The 20,100-nt window shown below is 39.4% G+C and overlaps 1 long non-coding RNA gene across 5 annotated transcripts in view; it reads right to left on the bottom strand.

Annotated features, from left to right (window-relative positions):
* The window catches only part of LOC129517543 (uncharacterized), a 435,231-nt gene that overhangs the window by 219,926 nt on the left and 195,205 nt on the right, over positions 1–20,100 (bottom strand). For all 5 annotated transcript variants that reach the window (XR_008666072.1, XR_008666070.1, XR_008666071.1 and 2 more), the window contains one exon: positions 10,004–10,119. This is a non-coding gene — a long non-coding RNA (uncharacterized LOC129517543). The remainder of the gene's footprint in view (positions 1–10,003; positions 10,120–20,100) is intronic.

Below are 20,100 nucleotides of genomic sequence, written 5' to 3'. Positions count from 1 at the left end.
TTTCTTTTTAATCTTCCTCTCTCCTATGTTCCCAAGATTTAGACAAGCAAGGAAAAGAAAATAAAGTTGTGTTCCTGTTCCATTTTCTCATTGTACTGTGTACTCTACCTGTCTTCTCATGTCTTCAATGGCACATGGATCTTCAGAAAGGGACTTTTTTCCTTGGAAAGTTTCTTCCACTCCACCCTGGGACAAATTCTTTGTCTATCCTAATGGCACTCTGACAAGTTGAGGGTAATTATGGATCATTTAACAGGTTCAGATTTACCAACCTCTCTCCTTATAGAGGTTGAAAGGAGAGAGGAATGAGAAGCTACATGGAAAGGCACCAAGCTAAGCTTTGCAGACACTTGGAAACGTCAGGTTACATAGCATGCTGGTCATAAATCCTCTCCTTTGTTTGAATGCTGCTGGTGTTAGAGACTAGGCTGGTTAGTGTTTGGTTTGTGTGTTTTCAGATTTTACTCTTGCTTATCTATCCCTCTTTTCCATTACAATTTATCTGTTGCAAAACCTGGGTTGTTTGAATCATAGTGTTTTCCAGAGTCTGAGTATTACTTATTGCCTACTGATGTGCTTAAACAAGTTGTTCCATTCTCTGCGTTCCCTGATAATCATCAGCTGAATTCAGGGGCTTAATAAAAATCAGATTTAATCCATTTGGCAAGACCATAGTTGGAATTGAATTTTTCATCAGGACATAAATATTTTCTGGCTTTGCTCTCTTTTATGCTATCAGCACTGAGTGTTCAATACCTACATCCATTAATTCATTGAGGACAAAAAATGGTGATGTTCTAGTCTGATCAATTTACTTATTCATTTATTTAACTGTAGTTACTGTAATTCTCAGCTAACATTCTGTTGCTTATATAGGAAGAGAAGATGCCTATTAGATTTTCAATGTAATCAATTGGCTAACTCTCATCTTCACAATGTGACCAACTGGTCTTATTCTTAAATGTCTTTATAAATTCATGGATTTAAGTGTATTTGGTGGGTTTCAATCCATTACAAGCTTTATCCTCTGTGAAGCTCAAACTGGCTCAGCTTTGGCCAGTGTGAGTTCTATCAAGTTGGCCACTGAGTCTTTTTGACATAACCCTACTAGATTCTGATATATTTTTTTCCTATGATTTTTCATGATGCTCTAGTCTCATCTTCTGCATCCCCTGCCCCAGGACAAGAATCAGCCATTTCTCCAAGAAATCCAAGCTTCTGAAAACAGGAAATGATACATGAAAACCAAAATCTGGGTCCTAGGAATGTCATTGCCACTGAATTAGTTATTGTTTCTATGAATTTTCAACATACTTGAAAAGTATATATGAGACTTGAGAGTTCATACTCATATTTCCAATGCAAATTTAGAAATGCAAGGTTCTTAATCTCTTCCATATCACATCTTTGTTCCACATTAAGAATCTTCACACTCATCTCCCCTCCGGTAACCCTCAGTTTATTCTCTAGAGTTAAGAGTCCGTCTCTTGGTTGGCCCCTCTCTTTTTTTTTCTCTTTGCTTATTTTTTGTTTCTTAAATTCTACATATGAGTGAAATCATATGGTATTTGTCTTTCTCTGACTTATTTCACTTAGCATTACACCCTGTAGCTCCATCTACATTGTTGCAAATGGTAAGATTTCATTTCTTTTCATGGATAAGCAATATTCCATTGTGTATATATACCACATCTTTTTCTTAAAGTTTATTTTTTTAAGTTATCTGTACCCCCCCCAAAAAAGTTATCTGTACCCCCTACATAGAGCTCAAATTCCAAATCCCAAGATCAAGAGTCACATGCTCTCCCAACTGAGCCAGCCAGGCACTCCATACCACATTTTCTTTATCCATTTCTCAACTGATAGATACTTGGTCTGCTTCCATATCTTGGTTATTGTAAATAATGCTACTGTAAACATGGGGTGCATATATCCCTCTGAATTAGTATTCTTCTATTCTTTGGGTAGATATCTAGAAGTACCATTGCAGGATCATATGGTAGTTCTATTTTTAACTTTAAAAAAAGATTTATTTATTTGAGAGAAAGAGGAGAGAGTGCTCGAGCATGAGTTGGTGTGGGGGGGGGGAAGAGGGAGAGAACCTCCAAGTAGACTCCCCACTGAGTTAGAGCCTGACATGAGGCTTGATCTTACAACCCATAAGATTACTATCTGAGCCAAAACCAAGTGTCGGATACTCAACTGACTAAGCCACCCAGGCATCCCTATTTTTAAATTTTTGAGGAACCTCCATACTGTTTTCCAGAGTGGCTGCAGCAGTTAGCATTCATATCAACAGTGCAAGAGGGTTCCCCCTTCTCTGCATCTTCACCAACACCTGTCGTTTCCTGTGTTGCTGATTTTAGCCATTCTGACAGGTGCGAGGTGATATATCATTGTCATTTTGATTTTTATTTCCCTGATGATCAGTGAGATCAAGCATCTTTTTATGTGTCTCATGGCCATCTGTATGTCTTCTTTGAAAAAGTGTCTATTCACGTCTTCTGTGCATTTTTTAAACTGGATTATTTGTGGTTTGGGCATTGGGTTTTATAAATTCTTTATAGATTTTGGACACTAAATCTTTATCAGATATGTCATCGGCTAATATATTCTCCCATTACATAGGCTGCCTTTCAGTTTTGATTATTTCCTTCACTGTGCAGAAGCTTTTTAAAATTTTTTTTAACTTTCTTCAGAAGTTTTTTTTTTTTTTTAATGAAATCCCAATAGTTTATTTTTGCTTTTGTTTGCCTTATCTCAGGAGACATATCTAGAAAAATGCTGCTACAGCTGATGTCAGAGAAATGAATGCCTGTGCTCTCTTCTATGATCTATATGGTTCTGGATCTCATATTTAGGTCTTTAATCTATTTTGAGTTTGTTTTTGTTTTCTTTTCTCTTAATGACTCCAATGGGATGTCACAGCAACAAGACATATTTGGTTGAATTTATTTTTATTACTCTCACTTCTATTTTGCCTAGAACTTTAATCTGAAATAACTGTTGGATTGTATGAAATTTTTTGATACTATTAAAACAGTAAGGTTATTTTTTCAATTAACTTAATGTCACAAATTACATTAATAGATTTCCTAATATTGAATCATGCCAGTATTCCTAAAATAGATATTGTTTCATCATGGGGTATTACTTCTTAATATACTGCTAGCTTAAATGTTCACTTAAAGAGTTTGCATTAATATTTATGTAATTGATATGACCCATATATATGCCTATAATTCTCTTATTTTCTGATCTCTGTCGTATTTTAATGTCTCAGCTAATCTACCTTTATAATATCTAATCTATATAATGTGTTCCTTCTTTTTTTCTGGTCTTGGTCAGTTTCAGTAACAGGGATTAATTTTTCTTTTAAAGCTGAATAGCATTGAAATGTCACTGTCTTTATATCATGGGCTAAGATCACCTATGAAATAACCTTTATTTGTCACTTTGTAGGTGAGTAGAGAGAGTGAGGGCATCTTTGACATCCTTTTTTCAATATAGACCTTGACTATCAGTCTGTTTCTTAAAATTCCACCAAGAAAAAGATCATCCTCACAAACATTCTACTGTTTTCCATATATATAACCATTTTAAAAAATATATTTTAAAAATATTTTCATTTATTTATTCATGAAAGACACACACAGAGAGAGAGGCAGAGACACAGGCAGAGGGAGTAAAGGGCTCCATGCAAGGAGCACAATGTGGGACTCAAACCTGGGACTCCAGGATCTCATCTGGGCCAAAGGCAGGCACTCAACCACTGAGCCACTCAGGCATCCCTATATGCTGTTTTTATATTCTTACTTATCCATTACATTTTATTCTCTCTTTCTCCTTCATTCCTTCTTTTTCTCTCTTCTCTCTTTTCTTCACTTAGACTAGTATATGCAGTATTTTCTCTATAGGCCTGTGGTGTGCACCAGGCCTTCAGAAGTTAGACCCTACAAGTAACTATCAGTTGTTTCTAGACCACAAGGCCAGTTCTAAGACCGTAAATGTAAATCTTGTCTCCATCTGCAACCTTCTACTAATCCTTGGCTTATCTTAAATTGCTCCAAGAAACTCACAGGAACCAATATGAAACATTAATTAAAGCTAATATGGCCATCTCATCATGGGATAAGACAATAAGAAACAAGCTCCCAAACCCAATGATGAGAACCAAGAAAAACAAACACTGAGCCCTCTGCAGAACGAAGGCTGCTGCAGTGAGCATTTTTTGTTTGTTGTCTGACGGATTTATTGAGACCTGACTCTGCTCTCAGAGCTCCCACACACATGGATTTGGAGTGGGTGCCAAGATGCCACCAAGCCAGCATCAGACAGTGTCCAGTCATCCACCCACATCCCAAATACAGCCCTGGATCATGAGAGTACCCAGCACAGGGACAGGTAGTGACATTATTCCTTGGGTCCATTTGCTCTTCCTCTTTCCTCTGTACCTAAATAAGTAAGTCTCTGCAACGAGTAGATTCTTAAAATACTTTATCCAGCTCACATAAAGGTCTTGAGAAGGCTAGATTTGTGTAAACTGGTCCTATTTCTGATTAGATATCCTTCCTACATCTTTGGAACTAGATTTAGGACTTGTTCTCTGGTGAGATGCTTCCAGCATGGGCCATATGAAGCCATACTGAGCCAAATCAAATACTGTGATCACAGGGAAACGTCATAACCTCCAAGCTCTCAAAATTAGGCCAAAATGTTTGTCACCTAAAGTGACTTTAGTTCCAGAACAGGTGGACAGTGGATAAGCCTTCGGAGTCATCTGAATCCATCCCCATAGAACATGGTTCTGTTTGCCATGCCTGTGACCTTATCTCTTAAGAGCACTAGGGTCAAATGGAACAACGATAGTATAGGCGGATTTAAGTTGTATACATTGCCAGTTTGTTCCAAGAAACTACACAGTATTTATTCATATATCTCACCTATTTTCCTATCTTCCAACTATTCGTTTTGTTGTTAGCTATATTAATTTTTCCTTTCTTCTATTTTTAGGGTTGCCTAGTTAAATTATTGTAAGGCTCGTTTGAAATGGAAATATTAGATACTTTGAATTTTCTTCTAAGAACATTCTGAACTGGACTGTCTGCCTGTAATGGGCGGAGGTGGCTCACATTGATTTATTACTTCTCAGGAATTCAGGGAGCCTGGTGTTCAATGCTGTCATTATTAAAAATTATATAAAACAAAAGAATACGTTATATAAAACAAAAGTGTATTAAAACCATAGTAATACTTGCCCAAACCTACAATTCTCTTATTGTCTTATTTTTTCATTACATATTATCTCTGCCTTTGAGGTTATTGATGTCGAAGGCAGTTATGTTAGATAGTGGTGGCTCCTGCTGACCTCTCTTCATTTCTGTGTGCAGTGACTACATTGGTAGCTTGGAATTGGCCATGGTGGGAGTATTTATACCACGGAAGTCACCAAGGGCTACAAACTGGGACTTAAACTGATTATTTTGTTGATTTTCTCTGGGCTTAAGAAAATGTTGCAGAAAATTATAATAGTGCAGATTAACTATAAAACAGTGTTGACTCTAAAGCCATTACACTGTGAACAGTATGCACGTGTGCACGTACACATATGTGCACACACACCCTCCCAAACACACATAGGGAGGAATTATCTCCCAGTATTCAAGGACTATTGCCTACCCAATTCGGCAAAGACATTACTCAGTTAATGATGCACAAGTTCTGATGTTCTCACTGTTTTATCTCTGCCTTACTTATTAATATAACCAGCTACACAAATAATACTCATGCTGGATTTATACTTGGGGAACCAGTTGTTAAATGCTTCTCAGCTAACCACTGATCATCTCCAATGCATTTTTGTTTCATAGTCTGCCCACTAGCATTAGCTTCTAAATAATCTGTAATTATATTTTAAATGTCCTCTTTAACTCTTATTATTTAAAGAGTGCTGGGGATCCCTGGGTGGCGCAGCGGTTTGGCGCCTGCCTTTGGCCCAGGGCGTGATCCTGGAGACCCGGGATAGGATCCCACGTCAGGCTCCCGGTGCATGGACCCTGCTTCTCCCTCTGCCTGTGTCTCTGCCTCTCTCTCTCTCACTGTGTGCCTATCATAAATAAAAAAAAATAAAAAAAAAAAAATAAATAAAGAGTGCTATTTTCAAAAGAACATGCCACTTCAGACTTTATTATATTTTTTATTAGGTTCTAATTTTTTGTTCCCTATGTCATAAAATCTGATATCTTTTACTACCCCTTTTGATTTTGGAGGGTGGTGTTTCACTGTGGCCAAACATAAAGCCAAATTTTACAAATGTTTTGTGGGTCTTAAAACAGAAGGCATGGCCTACCTAACTTGGCAGTGGATACATACATATTAAATAAATAGATATATATGTTGAATCCTGACAATTACTTTACTTGGTTCTTCCATAAACTTTTCCAATATTGTTTATGTGATCTCTGAGATCTGAGCAGTCACCGTGAGGAGCCTCCCTTTCTCCTTGTATGTATTTCTAATAGTTTTTACCCATGATGATTAAGTATATACATAGCTACGGACACCTGGGTGGCTCAGTTTGTTAAGGATCTGACTCTGGATCTCAGTTCAGGTCTTAATCCCGGGTTATGAGTTTTAAGCCTTGTCCTGGGCTCCATGCTGGGCATGGAGGAAAGAAAGAAAGAAAAGAAAGGAAAAAAGAAGGAAAAGAAAAGAAAGAGGAAGGAGGAAGGAAGGAAGGAAAGAAAGAAAGAAAGAAAGAAAAGAGAGAGAGAGGGAGAGAGAGGGAGGAAGAAAGAAAGAAAGTGAAAGAAAGAAAGCACGCACATTCATAGCTGTTGATACTTTTTCTAGTAGCGTTCACTGCTTTGGCTTTTATCTATATTTTTCTTTATCCCCCTTAATATTAACTTTTCCTCCCTAATATACATTGCATCCTTTTTCAATAAAAATGTTTGGATCAAATTGTTTTAAGTATGTCTCTGGGAGACAACTTATCACTTGATTTTAGTGTCTTTTTATATTCGTAGAGATCCTATTCACATTTACTGTCAAGATTAAACTGTCATTTTGTATGTTGTGTTACGTGAAGTTTGGTATCTCTCTGTGCCTTTCTATTTGTGTTTCTTTCGTAATATGGGAAACACGCAGTGAGTTTCTTAGCAGCATAAATTTAGGACAGTTCTCTGGCTCTCTGAAAGGGTCAGGCACATTGTTTTCTCAAGTGTAGGACGGCCTGATCACATCTACCCAACGGAATTGACAGGAGGCTGAGTTCTGTATCTCTCTCTCTATCTGACCTCCAGTCAGTCTCTCAAGCACATATGGAGTGTGGATAGGTCGGATCTCACTAATGTCATTACCTCATTCTTCTCCTTGTGGAATGAGTGACATTTCCTACCCTATTGTGGGCATGTCACTCCCACATAAGACAAGCCCTGCCATGGTAATAGAAGGAAGGTCAAGGGAATGCTGGCCAAGCCAGTCTATTTAGTGGAGCTGAGCTTTCTTTTCTCCAGCAGAGCCTCCTCTTCTGCTATTGTCCCCAGAAAAGACAATTGTTGATGATTTTACGGCTGCTAAAAAGTATCTCATCATAGATGTCATAAAAAGTCAAATGTCATAAGGATTAAATCATATCTGATATATTTCCATGTTTTTACTTCCAGAATAACCTGTTTTACTTGGGGCCTCGTCACCACAATGCAATAACCCATATGGATTGTATTAAACAACCAGGCTGCATCAAGAGTGCAGACTGAGTTTCAATGCACGTGCAATATATTTCCAATTTGCTGCTTGCTACCTTCGTAAACATCTATTAGAGTTAAGATTGTTTCCTTAAAAACTAAGGAACTTGATCTAAAACTGAGTTAAATTCAATCTAAGCTTTTAAACGATAGAAATAAATCATTGAAAAGGAAGAAAAAGCTTATATATGGTAAGCAAATACTATTATCTTTCCCTTTTTTATTCTAAACATATATATTTTTCCTCCTTTGTGAGATAGAGATGTACATATATGTGTGTGTACATGGGATTACATGTAGGCATACTTATGTACCTAATCTATTCTGAGACCTTTACAAGTTCCTGGGAACAGTAACCCAGAAAGATATCCTCAGGTTACATAGAGTAGCAGAAAACCAAACACACAAAGACAACCCCGCCAACATACCAAGCATAGTATGAGTAGTCAGGACAGGATAACTATGATATTGTAACCAACAAGCTCCCGTTTCAGTGACTCAGTGAAACCAAGACATATCTATTGCTCCCTTCATGTGCATGCAGCACTCACCCAGTTAACACATTGGCCTCCCATCGTTCCCAAAGCAGACGAAACAAGAGCTAAAGCATTCTGTGGGATGTTGTCCCAGAGCAGGCTAGGAAGTGGCTTCCACCCATTCTTCCCATTCCATTTGTCAGGACTTTGGTATATCTCAAGCCTAACTGCAAAGGGAGGATGGAGAGTCGTGTGCTGGAATCAGAACCGCTGTGATGGACAGAGCCATTAGCATCTTTCAGGACACAGGTGGTGGCCTAGGCCATGGTAGAAGTAAGGGTAGGCCTCTCTACAAAGGTGGGCCATTGCAGAATGGGGAGGATGGCTGAGCCAAATGCTAACATTACGGATGTTCAAAAATCAAATACACAAGAAAATACTAATTTCCATAATATATGACATAGTACACACACACACACACACACACACATACACATTCTCCTGAAGCTCTGAAAAAGATGGAAGCTTCCCTCTGAGGTCAGCAAGTTGTGTTCCAATCACCAAGATCTAACAGATACAGGAGTAGGTAGTTGAGCTAAACTGAAACAATCGTATTCTTTCTTCTTCTGATGAGACATGCATGGAGGCACACCAAGGGCAAAGACATCAGAGCTATATTTTCTTTCTAATACACTCTTATGTAATTTTTTGTCATTATTACCTAGGGCTATTTAATGATTTGGGTTTTTATTTAAGAAACAAATGAATACAGGACTGGCATGGGTAGCTAAGCTAGTTGAGCATCTGACTCTTGATTTCGGCTCAGGTCATGATCTCAGGGTCATGATATTGAGCCTCGTGTTGGGCTCTGCACTGGGTGTGGAGCCTGCTTAAGATTCTCTCTCTCCCTCTCCTCCTGCTCCTTTACCCCTTGCTCCTTCATGCTCTTTTTCTTTCTCTAAAACAACAACCATAACAACAATAAAACAAGTGAATCCATTAACACTTGATGAAACTGGATTTTTAAAAAACATTTCACATGTGACAACCAAATATATAATTTGAACCTAAAACTATAGTTACAATCCCTTGATGTTGGTCATTCTCAGGAAAATAAATTCAGTCTTGATAAAGTAAGATAATGAGATGGTAAATGTCCAAGATTTAAAATCTAAAAAACTATACAGACAGTAAAAAGAGAAGTGGTCGCCAGGGATTAGGGGATGGCAGGAAGGGATGAACAGATGGTTTACAGGGGTTTTGGGCATAGAAATCATGCTAGTGTATGTTACTATAATGGTACATATATGACATATGTTTGGTAAAACCCATAAAACTGAACAACTAAAAAAGTGAACCCTTGTATAAACTAGGGAGTTTAGTTAACAAAGATGTATTAACACTGGTTCATTGATTATAACAAACAGACCACACTAACATGTCAGCAACAGAGGACACTGACTGGAGAAGGAAAGCAGAGGATATAGGAACTCCGTACTTTCTGCTCAAGTTTTCAGTAAACCTAAAACTGCTAAGAAATCAAGTCTATTAATAATTTTTAAAACAATTCCATCCATAGAACGCAGAAAGTGAAATGTTTCTAATGGTAGAAAATTTAAGTCGTGCCTTAATCAGTAAGTTGCTGAGGGAATTAATGGCACAGTATGTTGCAGTATGTAATATACAATTTTGCCCTGAACAATCAGAAACTTCAAAAAAGCAGTTTTCTGAAGCATGAACACAAAGCGGGTGTTATACATGGTTTGCAGAAAAACCTACCTGAAGTGCTCCTAAGATGATTTAGAAGGGCTTCCTGTCCTCACTTCTGCCTAGATTCCTCCTCATGCTTCAATTCTTTTGTGTAAAGAAGGCATCGTCCATAACCCAGTCTTGATCTGCAAAGAGCACATGAATTGCAAATAACTTAGACTTAATAAATTTATTAGAGGGCTTTGTTCTATGGCAGGGGAAAAATCAAGCCACTGTGACCTCAATTTGAGGGCCACACAAAGCATGGGCGGCACAATCCCCAACTCTGCTCTCGTGGCGAATCCCTGCATTTGATAGGGAGTGGTCACAATAGTCTGTATGGAGATGCATTTACTTCCCACCCCCCCATCCCAGGCCTGAGAACATTGTGGAGCTGGCGGAGCGGTCTCTAAGGCTGGTGTGCCAGCCCCGAGCATCCTAATTCTACCCTCGGCGGCTGATAACTGAGCAGCCTGGGCTCCAGCTCCCATGCTTTCCAAGAGGCACCAAAATGCTCCTTCAAGCCCATTAACTTTGAATGTGGTCCTCACCAACAAGGCTGCCCATTGTTAACCACAGCTGAATTCCGTGAAATGCTGGTTTTGAATGTTTTGAGTAAAAATTCTTCCCAAGCTGTGAAAAGTTGGCAAGAGTCTGATTAATGGGACTGGAACTGAAACAATGCACCGTGTGGCTAAGTAATCGGGGAAGCTTGGAAAATGAAGAAGAACTTGAAATACAAGACGTTAGCCAAGGCCAATGACGCCAACCAAACCAAACAAAATAATGTTATCATCTGGGAAAAGAAATACACAGATTGGTTGCAAAGTGCTCTGGGCTGATTTAAAGATGAAACACTTAGCCGTGTCCTCATAGAAGAACCAAAAAAAACCAAAAAAACAAAAAAACAAAAACAAAAAAAAAACAACCAAACAAAAAAAAAAAAAAAAAACAAAACCCCAAAAAACTAAACAAAACAAAAACTCCAAAAAATAGTCATCATTCTGAGAATGTGAGCAGTTGGATTACTGGTTCATCATAATTAGGAACAGGATTCTTGGTTCTACCTGAGTGAAGCCTGCAGCAGCTGTGTGTACAACTCCTCCAACAGGCATATTTCCTAAAGGGATTTAGTGGATTTGCCTTAGCCTTTTCAGAGTGGCCCCAATCTGTTCTGTCCTTTGTGTTATATCTCTGAGACTCCTGGAATCTTTTCCAATCATTTATCGTCAAAGCTCTCCAAAACGTATTCTCAACTGAACACTCTACCTCTGATGTCATTGGGAAAAAAGGAAGCCACCAGCCTAGGACTCCTGTGCCTATTTTAAGAATCTACAGAAAATTTTCTGTATCCAGACTCTATTTTACATCCAAGAACTATTTCTTGATTCTAGAAAATAGGTACCAGGACAAGGCGGCTCTCAAAACTTCTCCCCATCACATGCCCTCTCTGTGTCTCTGAGTCAGTCACTTTTAGCATCCCCAAGCCCCAGGAGTCAACAGTAGTTCCTGCCTCATGGGCTTGTTCTGACAACTGAACTCTCTACCATATGTGAGATGCTTAACACAGAGATACGTGACACAGTGCATTCCTCCATAAGCTCTCTATAGAAGTCAACTCTAATGAGCACTGCTGATATTAACACTGTCATATAAGAAAGTAAGATGAGTGCAGCAGTCATTTCCTCATTTGTGTCTTTCACTCATTAATACCCCATACCTATACACATTAAAAACCATGGATATCCCCGGAAATATTCTCCCACTTTCTCCACCTGATACAATATACCCATAAAGTCATGATAACTAAATACCACACATAGCACAGTCACTACTTACTGGATGTCTGTTGTGAATCATGGATTACACATTTAAAAAAATCATTCCTGAAAAATGAAAACATAAATGCAATGCAACTCATCCATCCAGTAAATATTTATTGAGCCCTCCACATATTATCTTGGTGATCTGCTAGTGATCAAAACTAATTAATTTGTTCTTAGTGAGAACTGATTTTAGTGTGAAGAGAGAATAATGTCTACGGTATGTCAAGGAGTTGATAATTTATATGAAAAACAGATCAGGGGAAGAGCTAGAGGCTGCTGGGAGTGTCAAGGCATAACGACCTTGTGCGGTCAGGGAGAAAACGTGGAAGGAGGAGGGGCATGGGGTCAGGTATAAATCAGCACTCGCTTTTTCTCTATATGTTTTCAGAATGCTTGACTTGACGCATGCAGCATTATGCTCTGATCAAAACTAATAGAGGGACAAAAGAAAATTAGATTTCTCCACTGTCATAAAATACATAATAAAATGTGTTTAAATAATATGGGCAGCCCGTGTGGCTTAGCGGTTTAGCACCGCCTTCAGTCCAGGACATGATCCTGGAGACCCGGGATGGAGTCCCATGTTGGGCTCCCTGCATGGAGCCTGCTTCTCCCTCTGCCTGTGTCCCTGCCTCTTTCTCCTCTCTTTCTCTCTCTCTCTCTCTCTCTCTCTCTCTCTGTCTCTCATTAATAAATAAATAAAATATTTTAAAAAATAATATTAGTTGCAAGGACTGCCCCTGTATTAGTCTGCTCCACAGGTCACATATTTTGGACTCTCCTTGGCTCCATGGAACAATGAGCATGTCTCTGAGACTTGATTTTGTATCCCTGAAGTCTGCCCCATGGTGGATATGGTGAAGGGTTAATAATGGAAAATAGAGCAGGTGTGTATTCTTTCTCCTTGAGCCCATCAAAGAAAGTTGATGCCATCTTTCCAACATGCTGAACCCCCACTCCTCTCATTCCTGCTGTTTGGGACCAGTCAGTAGGAGGCTGTTGCCCAAATGAGAGATGGTAGCTTTGGAACCAGAGCATAACAGCAGAGGCAGTCTTGCTAAGGCAGTAGAGCAGATGTATGATGCAAATATTTAGGAAAAATAAGGCTAAGTGGAGGGTCAGTTTTTCTCATCCTCCTCTTTCATCCTTTTTCTTTTCTCTCACCATAAAAGAGAAGACACAAACTCCATGCCAAATTAGAAAGACCCTTGGAAGGAGACAGAGCATGAGGTGCCCATTCTGTTCACAAAAAGGCTGCTGCCTCCTGCCTCCCTCAGACCAAGGCAAGGGGAACAGATGACAGAGTCCTGAAGTGAACTCAGGAATCCTATGACAGAAGGAAGACATGCTCACATTTCTTGGGGGCCAGGGGCAAGGATTTGTAGGTCACTCAGATCTGTCTGGTATGGCCCAGAAGCACAGGAGAAGAAATGGCATATAGCAGCAAAGACAAGGTGTCCCATGGACCCTGAGAGACAAGGTAAGAAGAACAGCTAAAATTCCAATTTCCCCAAATGATGTGGATTTCAGCTGAGACAGAGCTGGGATGAATAGTGAGACATTGCCCGTGTCAGGTGGGACAGAATGTCCTATTGCATTTCAGCAAGGGGCCAACCAACAGCTGGGAATTGAGGGCAGCAGAGGGGCAAGCCAATGACTGGAAGTGATGCCATGCTCCAGTGCAATGATTATAAATAGCCTAGGATTTCAGATGTCACCTCATTGAAGAGGAGAAAGCAAGCTGTAAATGATTTAATTGACCCAAAGTGAACGGGTTTACCTAGAATTTTGCTATAGCCTAATTGCCTGCCACCTGACAAAATGAGGACTCAAATTTAGCCTATGCAGAGTTATTTAAAAAAAAAAAACACAGAAAAATACTTTTATACAGCTAAGTATTTGATTTAAAGTACCTGACCCACTCACTCTTTTAAGGACTTGGTACTATCACTGTTACCAGGGGTAAAAATGATATCAGTATTAAAAAGCACAGCGAAACTAGAGAAATATTTGAGGCCTGGTTTTGTTTTTTTTTTTTTTTTGAGGCCTGGTTTTGGTTAAAAATAACAAACTAGGAGTGCACTGAGCAGGCAAAGCACTTACTTAATTTGCAAAAGCATTCACAAATTACCAAACAGGGCTTCCAGGAAGGGAAAGTCATTTGTAACAAGCTACGTGCTCTTGCCCTCAGGTTGACTTTACCTGGCATCATTTTCCATAACTTGCAATTCTGTTTACCTGGAAAGGAGCCGGGGAACAACTACTAAGGGATGTGGAGGGGGTTCCTGTAAAAGAGCCTTTAGAAAGCTTCTCCTCCTACTCTCTCATGATGTATATTTGTTCTTTAACCACACAATGTCAAGGGTTTCTTTGACCGGAGTTGACTTTTTTCTCTTTCAATCTGTTTTTCCCCCCTTCTTTCCCTATATAGAACCAGAAAGACTTAGTCTAGTGTAGCTTTCTTGCCTCTATATCAGGGCTTGGCAAACAGCTTATGGACCGATTCAGCCCCTTGCCTACTTTTGTAAATAAAGTTTTATTAGAACATAGCCTTGCTCATTTATTTGCATATTGTCTATGCCTGCTTTCACACTACAACAGCACACCTCAGTGACTGCACCAGTGACCATGGAATGTTCGCAAAGCTGGAAATATTTATTCAGTGGCCTTTTACAGAACTTCTACTCTATACTGCAGTATGGACTGATCTATATTGAAGGACATTCTATAAAATACCTGAGCAGTACCCCCTTGAAACTGATGAGGACATCTAAAATAGGGGAAGTCTGAAAAACTGTCCCCGACTAGAGGACTAGAAGGAGCCATGGCATCTAAAGGCAAGGTGTTACCAGTGAGAATGGCTAAAATTAACAAGACAGGAAACAGCAAATGTTGGAGAGGATGTGGAGAAAGGGGAACCTTCTTACACTGTTGGTGGGAATGTGAACTGATACAGCCACTCTGGAAAACCGTGTGGAGGTTCCTCAAGAAGTTAAAATAGAGCTACCCTACGGCCCAGCAATTGCACTACTGGATATTTACCCCAAAGATACTGATGTAGTGAAACATCAGAACATGTGCACCTCAATGTTCACAGCATCAATGCCCACAATAGCCAAACTGTGGAAGGAGCCACGGTGTCCTTTGACAGATGAATGGATAAAGAAATGGGTACATATACACAATAGAATATGACTCAGCCATCAGAAAAGACAAACACCCATTTGCTTCGATGTGGATGGAACTGGAGGGTATTATGCTGAGTGAAGTAAGTCCATCGGAGAAGGACAATCATCATATGGTTTCACTCATGTGTGGTATAGAAGAAACAGTGAAAAGGATTATAAGGGAAAGGAGGGGAACCAAGTGGGAAAAATTAGAGAGGGAAACAAACCATGAGAGATTCCTAACTCTGGGAAACAAGCAAAGGGTTGCAGAAGGGGAGTGGGGATGAGGAGATGTGGTAACTGGGTGATGGGCACTAAGGAGGGCACCTGATGGGATAAACACTGGGTGTTATACTATATGTTGGCAAACTGAACTTAAATAAAAAATAAAGATAGGGTGTTATCCTACAACAGAAAAAGACATTCAATAAAAAGTAAGGAAATCTAGAAAAAGTTTGGAGTTTAGCTAATAATGTAACAATATTGATTTATCAATGACGGCCAAGGTACTGTGTTAATATATATCAAGAACAGTCATGAAATGAACTCTAAATTAATTCCGTAACATCTCATACAAAATGCAAGGACATCTTAAAAGTTAAGGAGAAAAACAGGGTCGCAGCAAATTTTTGGGTCCTTGTTTTATTTATTTATGCACTTTCAAAAAAATCCATCTTTTAACAGTATCTCTAATGAGGGAAGATCTTTTTTTCTTTAAAAATATTTTTCAAAGTCCTAGGTGACTTGAGTACATTGCACAAGGATTGGTTTCTACAACTCTATGAGGAGGAGAATGTACTAAATAATATATTAGTTCCTTGCCAACTGTTTCCATGGAGTTGAGCAGATGTTCACACTAAAAGATTCATCTTAGGGCGCCTGCATGGTGCAATCGGTTAAATATCCAACTCTTGGTTTCAGCTCAGGTCATGATCTTAAGGTCATGAGATCGAGCCATGTGTTGGACTCTGCTCAGTGTGGAATCTACTTGAGATTCTCTCTCTCCCTCCCTTCTCCCCTTGCTCATGTTTTCTCTCCAAAAAATTAATATATGAATCTTAAAAAAAAAAGTTTCACCTTGCTTTGTCCTCATAAGACTTGAAGTCTTCCATGATTACTGCATGCTGAATTAGATTTCCTGAAACTCAACTCATCCTAAGCCACAGCACCTGTGTCTGGGTGAAGATCATTATGTGCACACATTCAGTGTACACCCTGAAATCTGGGACTCCTTGCATAGTTCTGAGAAATGCCTAGTGTGAGTGAAGGAATTTAGAGTGAAGAGCTTGTGAGGGGAAGAAAGGATTGCTCTTCTGTAACAACATTAATTCAATGGTACAAAAATCCAAAGAAGGCCTTCCACAGAGAATCAATTCTACTAACAGTGGTATTGGGTGATGTGGAGGCCAAGAAAAAGTCCAGTCTCCAAACTGCCTAACTGCACCAACTATAATTAGAAACACACTGTTCAATACAGTAGCCACTCGCCACATGTAGCTGTTTAGCATTTAGAAGGGGGGCACTCACAAACTGAGAGGGCTGGGAATATGAAATATATTCAGACCTCAAAGACTAAATACGCAAAAAGGTGAAATATAAAGTACCTCCTCATATATTTTATGATGATTGCATGCAGAACTTAGAATATTTCACAAGCACTGTGTCAAATAAAATATAGTGTTAAATTCATTTTACTAGTATCTCTTTACCTTTCTGAGGTGGCTACCAGAAATTTTACAATTACAGAGCCACCTCAGATTTTGGCTTCCGTTGAAATTCTAGTAGTCAAAGATGACTTAGAAAAAAACAGATAAAAATTTTATTATGTACTGTTTCAAGCACTATTTCATGTTCCCCCAAAAAAGCTTCTGAGTGTAATGTAGGAGGTTCCTCAGGAAATGAAGCATTCCTGTGTAAGTGTCAGGGTGATGCAGATAATCTTTGCGTGATATTCTAAAAATTCAACAGTTTAATGTGGAAAAATACAAACAGTAAAACCAATGTTCACTTAAAAGGAAGACAGGAGGGATCCCTGGGTGGCGCAGCGGTTTGGCGCCTGCCTTTGGCCCAGGGCGCGATCCTGGAGACCCGGGATCGAATCCCATATCGGGCTCCCGGTGCATGGAGCCTGCTTCTCCCTCTGCCTGTGTCTCTGCCTCTCTCTCTCTGTGACTATCATAAAATAAAAATAAAATTTAAAAAAAAAAAAAAAGGAAGACAGTAATCTCTGGAATTCCTTTTTTCCAGGAATGTCCGTCTTTACACCTTGTTGGACAAAATTCATGCCCATTCTTCTCCAAGGGAGTGCTACTGCTCACCCTGACATGAACATCAGCCTTGCATCGCCGCACACTACTGGACTTCCCTGACCAGTGACCAGGGTATATACCCTAAGGCTTCCCCAAAAGCAGGGCCATAGGTCCCTGAAGCTAAGACCCTGCAGTGTTTTAAGCTCTGATCCTGACAGCAACCTGCTAGTGTGTTCACAGGCCAAAGAATGAGACTCAGTGTGGCCGCTCTAACAGCCTGTAACCTCACACAAAAGTGCTGGGTGGCTGTGTGGGTGCTTTGCTGCACCTTCACTCACTGGGTGTCTGCACTGTGTGACACATGCCCCTCGGGCCGCCCCAGGAGATCTGCAGCCTTCCTGAGCTCCAGTGCCTGAGCTTCACAACTCACACGTCTACAGCAGATAAAGACAGAACAAGCATCTGGTCACAAATATGCGTGGTCTTCACGTGAAGGATAGCAGAGTCACGATCAATGTGAGCTACTTTATAAATTTATTATTATTATTATTATTTACTTAAAGGCAAGTTTTGACTTTCTGCCTTTTCAGTGAAATTCGTGATGTTGAGCTTTCAACTTCTTACAGTAAGACTTATGAGTTGAGGGAGTTGGCCATTTTACTAAATATAAAGAAGGTAGTTATTCTTGGCTTCAGTATTTATTTACTCCAGCAAATAATGAGAAAATGCTGCTCTGATGAAACAGTTGGCCCTTGCAGAAGTTATGACTTGTCTGTCTTCTATATGTTTTTACAATATGTTTTCACTTACATAATGGTTCAAATTATCTGCTAAGTGCCAAGGTCACACAAAGTTCATATTTTGAAAATACCTGTAAAAAAGAGTGCGGTGAAATGACTTTTTTCCTTGAGGCGGGGGGATGGGGAATTGTGTGCAGATAGCGGCTCTTACTGCATCATTTTATCCTGTGAACTACAGCATTAGCTTCAAGTGACTGACCTCAAGCTATGCCGCAGCATCTTAATTGCTAGGAGAGATGAATACCTGATAAAAGATGGGTGAAAAGATTAGTTCTAAAGATAGCAAAGAATCCAGAGCATAATAAACCCAATCCTGAGCATGGCACCAACATCATTTCACCATAGTCTGTAGATAAGGGGCATATTTCACTGTTGGTATCATGTGTGCCTACAACCAGCCATATTTCCCATTCTTGCCATTTGACTCTGTAGCATGAAGGCACTTCCTATTGCAGAAAGTAGCTGCACATACCAGACTTTCATAATTACTCAGTGGGTCAAATGATCAAACACCTGGTTCCAACAGTTCTGAAATCCCAATACTCTTTTTTATTGCTAATTTGATTAAGCACTGTCTTCATCTGAAACTCCATTTCAAATGCATTTTTTAAATTAAATTTTGTTTCTTAATTGCCCTTCTCACAGCCCCTGAGCTGTCTGGAGGATCTGGAGATGCCATCCATTTAAGAAACCACTATTCTCACATGGGAAGAGTCTACGGAGCTACTTTTTGCAGACTGCAAACGTGAGTTAATATACAAAAGACCATTATTCCGAGAGTACAGAATGCCACTGAAAATGCCATTCACATCCTTGCTTTCCATCTTTATTTATTTAGAAGTCACTTCTCAGAGGAGAACCAGGGTAGGAAACCTCCTCTGGCCGAATCCTAGTTTTATCATCACAGGGACCACTCACAGGAAGAAGTGGCATTAGTCTTTTCTCCTCCACCTTCTGTAACACACAGTCTTGGGACCCACGACAACATATATGAGCATCCCATCAATGCTGTTGTACATCTCAAAATTACACAATGCTGTATGTCAATTATATGATAATAACATTGGGGACAAATATTATGAAATTCTCCCCACCCCCAGACCTTGACTTGCTTAATCCTTTGCCTGCATCTGTTCTTTTGGATCTCCCCTCTCTTTAGCTCCTATAAAGACTCAATTCTCCAACTCTGAGCAGTGCCTCCTTGCCCTGAATTACATGGTGTTCAGGACACCCTTGATTTGGCAAGTAGGACACACAACCTGTACTGCCTTTTTTTTTTTTTCTAATGTGAATATTGCATCTCTGATCCCACATGCATTGTCCTTAAGGCCATAAAATGTGTTTTATTAGTATTTTATCATGTCTGCCCAGGAATGTGGAAAGGGAGATGACCAATTCAGCTCAATGGGAAAATATTATGGACTGTATATTGGAAATGGATTTTTATAGGCTGGCCACAAGACTATGCCTTTCAACTCCTTTAAAAGACTCATGGATGACCACCTGGACTCTGTCTTCTAGAATCTCACAGGACTTTCTATGGCCTTTTCTTGTAGCTCCCAATTCATTGCTTTAAATGACACTGGTTATGATTCTTCAGTTATTTATTATGTGTCCCTATTTATTACACCTGTGGCACTACTGAGTCACTCCTACAACACACATTGTAATATAGACAGCTGACAGGTCAACTCTAATATTCTGTGACTTACAAATCATACACTGATGTCTGAAGAAGCAACTTCAGTTAGCCCACTGTCTTTTCCTAAATTTCTCACCGCAGGAGAAAGATGTTCCTCTCCTCCCTGGATATTCATCTCCAAAAAATACACACGGAATTCTCAGGGAACATGAGGGAAGCATTAAAACTTTTTTCTCAAGATAATGAAACATAAACATAACAATCATGGTTTGAGCAAGATTTGAAAATACATCTAGTGACATTTTACCTTTAAGTTCAATTTTCCCCCTAAGTAGCTTTAAGATTAAATCTAGAACAAATAACTCTGTAAGCACATGAGTAGACCTTTTTACTTGATTTTAAGAGTTTGGAGTAAACCGATTTCGGTCTCCAATGATTAGAGC

This window comes from Nyctereutes procyonoides, unplaced genomic scaffold, assembly GCF_905146905.1.
Source record: "Nyctereutes procyonoides isolate TBG_1078 unplaced genomic scaffold, NYPRO_anot_genome, whole genome shotgun sequence".
Lineage (NCBI taxonomy): Eukaryota > Metazoa > Chordata > Mammalia > Carnivora > Canidae > Nyctereutes > Nyctereutes procyonoides.
This window is presented reverse-complemented; position numbering and strand designations above follow the sequence as displayed.